The following is a 6,649-nucleotide window of genomic DNA, read 5'->3' on the forward strand; positions in this document are numbered from 1 at the left end:
TCAGGGGCTGCCGGAATCTTACCTTGTGCGAGAAACAACACAACTGTAAAATAAGGGACAAAATTCTGGCGGCTTCCCATACTGGGAGTCGAACCCGGGCCGCCTGGGTGAAAACCAGGAATCCTAACCGCTAGACCATATGGGAGGCTGCTCTCAGAGCTCGATCCCGCGCACTCAGCCCCGCCCGGCGCCCGTGACGTAACTCAGGACAGTACTGTTACAACCCCGCCCGCTGGCCGTGACGTCACTACTGGCCGTTGTGTGACAGCAGCTCCCGCACGATATGTGGCGGCGTCACAAGCCCCGCACGCGCCGCCGGGGTCACCGCGGGAAAGTGAAAGACTCGTGACACCGTGCTGACCATCACCGTACAGCCCATTACCCCTGTCCGCACAACACGTGATTGGGAGTCAGAAAAAATAAATACAAAGTGAAAATAAAAGAAGTTAATAAACAACGAGCAGCCGCCAGCTCCGCCACCCCCGCACTCACCTGAGCACCGGTCCCGGGCGGCCGCTCCTGCCGTGCCCGGGCTGCGGGTGACACTGTCTCTGGACTTGTTTGCTCTGCTCTCCAGCCAAGTTTTCTTTCCCTCCGCCCACTAACAGGGAGGGAGGCGAAGGCGACACAGACGCTGCGGAGTGAGCCTCCTCGGTCGCCGTACACGGGCTGCGCGGCTCGGCTTCCGTAGTCTTATCTGCTGGCGCTGTATGTGCTGCACTGATGTGAAGAAGGTCGGCCGAGCGGAGGACGAGGCGCTGCTTCTGGTAAGTCCCGTGTTGTGGGCTGGTCTGCCTCCAAACTACAAGTCCCAGCATGTCCTGCTGCTGTACGGCGCTGAGGATCCCCACCCCCGGAGGGTTCCCCTAGTGCCATGATGGCGGCTCTGCTCCTCCGAGTGCTGCTGTTCCATAACGTTACCTTTGTGCAGGGTCCTCTGTGTGGCAGGACCAGCACCAGAGTTTATACTGCAGATTCTGTAACAAATCCACAATATTCACCCAATGGGCGAAAAAGTCCTGGGGAGGAAAACATAAACTTATCTAAACTCGATTACTGCCCTCATTCCAGCACACTTGACCGCTGCAGCCAATCATTGGGCTAGTACCATCCACATTGATGTGACTGCTGACCCACTGATTGGCTGCACTGGTCACATTCAGTAGTCGTGATGTCATTTCTGCAGTCGGCCAACAGCATCCGGGGGCAGCGAAGAGTAAATGCAACTCATTCTCACCTCCCTAAGACTATAGAGTCTAGAAACTTAAAGGGGCTTCCTACTTCTTTTGCCCATCGGATTGCACTAGCTAAAAATAATACACTCCTAATAATGATAAGCTCGGCATTACTCACCCTCCCCAGGTCCACCATCTGCTCTAATATTTGTAGCCACGTTGGAGCAGCGGCAAAGAGGCAGTACTGGACTCGAGGAGTGTGAGGAAGGCCATATTCACACATCACTGTCCGAATACGGAGTGAAATTCATGGAGCAGCCGAGAGACTGCATATATATATACAGTATATATGAAGCTGTTAAGGTCAGGTCCGAATACTCACAGCTGATCTATGAATCATGGCAGAGAGGCAGCGATGGACCTGGGGAGGGTGAGAAAGGCCACATTCCCACATCACAGTCTGAGTACGAAGTGAGATACATGGGGCGGCAGAGAATCTCCATATATGTCCAGGTCAGGTCAGGATACTCACAGCCGGGACCATGAATCCTGGCAGAGAGATACCACTGGACCTAGTCAGGGTGAGTAAGGCAACATTTGTACATCACACTCTGATTATGGAGGGACATTCATGGACCAGCTGAGTTTCCATATATATGAAGCTGTCTAGGTGCTGACAGCCGGCCCATGAACCACAGCAGAGAGGCGGCGCTGGATCTGAGGAGGGTGAGGAAGGCCACATTCACACATCACAGTCTCAGTACAGAGCGAGATTCATGAAGTGTCTGAAAGTCACCAAGTATATGATTCTGTCCAGGTCAGGTGTGAATACTCACAGCCGGTCCACGAATCACGGGCCATGCTTGGACTGCGACACACGGATGTGTGAATATGACCTAAGGCTATGTGCGCCCTTGAAAAGTGATTTTTCTCAAGAAAATTTCTTGAGAAACTTCTGGGAGTTGAAGATTACCACACCTGCGTTAAAAAAACGCACCAAATCTGCGGGAAAAACGCGTGTGTTTTTTCCGCGGTTTTTCCGCAGGTTGGTCCTTGCAGTTTTTTTATGCTGTAACTACTGCAATAAATAATATAGATAATAGATAATCAATAGACAGATAATGGATAGAGGGATAGATGAATAGATAGATAGATGATAGATAGATAGATGAGAAAGACATATATAATGTCCCACCTCCCTGCATATTCTAACCTGGCACCCTTTAGTGACTTTCATGTGGCACTAAAGGGTGCCTAGCCTTGTATTTAGCCATAAAATAAATAAATAATTAAAAAAAAAACCACGTGAGGTCTTTTGTAGCCAGCTAGGGTAAAGCAGACGGCTGCAGCCTGCAGACCACAGCTGGCAGCTTCACCTTGGCTGGTAATCCAAAACAGAGGGCACCCCACGCTGTTATTTTACATTAAATAAATAATTTAAAACAAAAAACATGGGGTCCGCCCCAAATTGGATCACCAGCCAAGGTAAAGCGAACAGCTGTGGTCTGATATTCTCAGACTAGGGAGGTCCACTGTTATTGGACACTCCCCAGCCTAAAAATAGCAGGCCGCAGCCGCCCCAGAAGTGGCGCATCCCTTAGACGTGCCAATCCTGGCGCTTCGCCCCAACTCATCCCGTTGCCCTGGTGCGTTGGCAAACGAGGTAATATATGGGGTTGATTCCAGATGTGTAATGTCACCTGGCATCAAGCCCTGGGGTTGGTGATGTCACGCGTCTATCAGATACCCGGCATCACCAACCCAGTCAGTAAGAAATAAAAAATAGACAACAAAAAAAAGTTTTATTTGAAAAAACACTCCCCACATAGCCTCTTTCACCAATTTATTGAAAAGAACAATCAATTCCACGTCCGTCATAATCCAATAAGGGGGGGTCCCACGGCGATCCATACTATTGTCACTGTCCCATTCAATGAGGAACAGAATGTTCCCCATTGGCTGGGAGAGCAATGCAGTGACCTGAGCTAACATCAATAGCCCAGGTCACTGCAGGGGATGCCGAGCGCTGCTGTCAGGAGGATAGATGAGATCATTACCTGCTGTGATGATCTCCTGTAGTCCTGCCATCAGCGCTGTCACTGCCTTCTATGCCCGCCGCGTTGTCAGCAGTATCGCGAGAGCCCGTGACGTCACCGCTAGTGACAGTCTCGGGCTGCTCGCGAGACAGGCATAAACAGCAGTGACCGCGGTGACGTCAGGAGGCAGGAGGTCGTCACAGCAGGTAATGATTTCATCTCACTTCCTGACAGCAGCGCCCGTCATCCCCGCGGCTGCACGCACTGTTGTGTGTCTGCCTGCGCTGCAGGGTGACAAGCTGCTGACACTGCAGGCAGACACTGACACTGCTGTGCATGCAGCGGCGGGGCTGCAGCGGGACACAGACTGCACGGGCACCCGCCGGACGTCACACGGAAGTGCTTCTGTGCGGTGTCCAGGGAGTGTGACGTCTGTGTTTACTCTGCTCCGCCTCCTCTTCCTGGCATAATGACATCCCTCCCTGCAAAACCGCAGGCAGCGATGAGCATTACCGCAGGTAAATCGCGGCTATACCGGGGGTATACCGCACATCATTTGCTACCTGCGGTATACCCCGGGAATTTCGCGATTACATTACAGTGAATGGAGTGAAATTCCGGGGGTATTCCGCAGGTACCTGCGGAAAATAATGGACATGCTCATTTTTTCAAGAAATTTTCTTGAGAAAAATCCGCGGCGTGCGCACAGCTATTTTTTGTTCCCATAGGTTTTGCTGGGAAATGTCTGCAGAAAGATTTCAAACCTTTCTCAAGAAATTTTCGCAGCAAATCCGCGGGTAAATCCGCGGTAAAAATGGCCTAGTGCGCACATAGCCTAAGGCTGATCTGATTATTTTTCACTTGTTCACTTTTATGGGCAAAAGAAGGTTGAGAAGGAAAAACACGTTATAAAGTCGTCCTAATGATCATACCTAAGTTGTACATGTTTACCGCGGCCGCTCTCCCATCCCACTTAATGTGCCGTTTAATCTGGTTTTATTATTTCTCTTCCAGGAGAAAATTCAAGAAAACCATCATGTAAGTCATATTTGTGTGATTGTTCCTCAGACATTCGTGGGTTATTGACCCAATGCAGTGAAACCGGAGACAAGCCACCAAAACTGCATGAATAGTGTTTTTCTAGGGGCTGATCTTCTCACATTAATATATAGGCCGATTTGTATAATATATAGTGAAAGTCACAATCTGTTGCAGAAAATGTGGTCTTATCAGAGGTGGGGGTTTTTTTTGTTTTTTTTTTTTTAGAGAGGTCACTGTTTTCCATAGTTAAGGTGGTGTCACACATAGCGACGACGACAACGACGTCGCTGCTAAATCACCATTTTCTGTGACGTAGCAGCGACGTCCCGTCGCTGTCGCTGTGTGTCATATCCAGCAACGACCTGGCCCCCGCTGTGAGGTCGCCGATCATTGCTGAATGTCCTGCTTCATTTTTTGGACGTTGCTCTCCCGCTGTGAAGCACACATCGCTGTGTGTGACTGCGAGAGAGCGACGAACTGAAGCGAGCAGGGAGCCGGCATCTGGCAGCCTGCGGTAAGCTGTAACCACGGTAAAGATCGGGTAACCAAGAAGTTCTTTCCTTGGTTACCCAAAATTTACCTTAGTTACTAGCGTACGCCGCTCTCACGCTGCCAGTGCCGGCTCCCTGCTCCCTGCACACGCAGCTGGAGTACACATTGGGTAATTAAGCCGATGTGTACTCTGGCTAGGAGTGCAGGGAACAGGGAGCCGACACTGGCAGCGTGAGAGCGGCGGACGCTAGTTACTAAGGTAAATATCGGGTAACCAAGAGAAGTGCTTTCCTTGGTTACCCGATATTTACCTTAGTTACGCTTCCACGCGTCACTGGTGGCTGGTCACTGGTCGCTGGTGAGATCTGCCTATTTGACAGCTCACCAGCGACCATTTAACGACGCAGCAGCGATCCTGATAAGTTCAGATCACTGGTCGTGATCGCTGCTGCGTCACTATGTGTGACACCACCTTTAGCCTATTACTGGGGATGTTGACCCAAGAAATCCTCAAGGATCCAGAGAAGGGGGTCACTGGGCCCTATGCCCATGGGAAAGGTGGCAGCTCGTGTGGTTAGTTTCCATAATGACTTCAGGCTTGTGGAGTCATGAAAAAAATCTCCTAGGTGTCGCTACATTGCAGCACAATGCAAGCTGATGGGGTTGCATTACAAGTTGTACAATATGTGACACAGTTGGCCTTTTTGGGACTTGCTTGCCGCGGTTTCGGCATCCTCAGGGTTGCCACACAGCACCATTGACTTGGATTGCAATGCCGGGTAACAAGGAGGAGCAACAGAGTAAGGCCTCATTCACACATCAGTGTTTGTTTACAAAGTCAGGAGTGAATTTTCTCTGTAAATTCATCATTGAAAGACTGATCTCTGGTCTGTGTTTTGGTGACACTCCTGGTTTTGGCAAATACTCACCAAAAATACTGATGTGTGAATGAGGCCCAAGGATGGATCTCTCACGTAGACTGCTGTAATCGAAGACCTCCTATTATGACTATATCGGCCCCCTCTACTTTTGGGCAAAATTGTGCATAACACTGTGTAGCTCCAGTAATATCTACGTGCACGGCTCATGGGGCCAGCACCGCCTCTGCACTGAGCGCAATCTCTAAGATGCTCATCTCTTCTCCTGCAGGGCCGACTACTGGAAATCACAACCCAAGAAGTTCTGTACCTATTGCAAGTGTTGGATCGCAGACAACAAGCCAGTAAGTTTTAATATTTGTGAATGTCACTGATAACGGGCTTTCCCAATCCAATCCGTTTATCACCTATCCTGTGTTTGATCACTGGGCATGTGGATGAGGGAGAACAGTTCACTCGTGGGCCAATGTTTTAGTGGTCAGGATGGCCCCTGGTGATCGACCACTAATAATGTATATATGGATAGGTAATAAATACATTTAGTGGGAAATGATATGAACAAACTCACCTTAATTTTAGCTCCTCGGCACAGAAACACTACTCCTGCTTCACGTGGAAAACAGCAAAGCTATATGGATATTTCTCCAGCTGATTCAGATTAAAATGTTTCTACAATCTTTATTTCAGCAAATAAAAAATATTCCAAGTTTGAAGCCCTGCTCTATACAAGAGAATTGAGCAAAGCCAGATATGTCTAATGGAATGTGGCTAGAAATTAGTAAATCTTATACTTGCGGTTACATGGCTGCCCACTGCCGACACTGAAGAATCCTGACAGTGCGCACCCTGTGCACTGTGAGGATTCCAAAGTCTGCAGTCACAGAGTGATTGCATACTTGGTCCCCAAGGCCAGAAAACGTCCTTAAAGGAGTTGTCCGACATAAACTCAAACATTTTTGGTAAGCTAATCTGTGCTCTATTGTCATATAAAACACCCCTACATTGTTATTTCTTTGTCGCTCCATTG

The 6,649-nt window shown here is 49.2% G+C and overlaps 1 long non-coding RNA gene across 1 annotated transcript; it reads left to right on the forward strand.

The window, feature by feature from the left end:
• The first annotated feature begins 269 nt into the window (after positions 1-269).
• On the forward strand, positions 270-5,966 carry LOC142281732 (uncharacterized). The gene is made up of 3 exons (XR_012743771.1): positions 270-767; positions 4,226-4,249; positions 5,894-5,966. It is a non-coding gene; the product is annotated as an uncharacterized LOC142281732 (long non-coding RNA).
• Positions 5,967-6,649: the final 683 nt, after the last annotated feature.

Source organism: Anomaloglossus baeobatrachus, unplaced genomic scaffold (genome assembly GCF_048569485.1).
Source record: "Anomaloglossus baeobatrachus isolate aAnoBae1 unplaced genomic scaffold, aAnoBae1.hap1 Scaffold_4818, whole genome shotgun sequence".
Lineage (NCBI taxonomy): Eukaryota > Metazoa > Chordata > Amphibia > Anura > Aromobatidae > Anomaloglossus > Anomaloglossus baeobatrachus.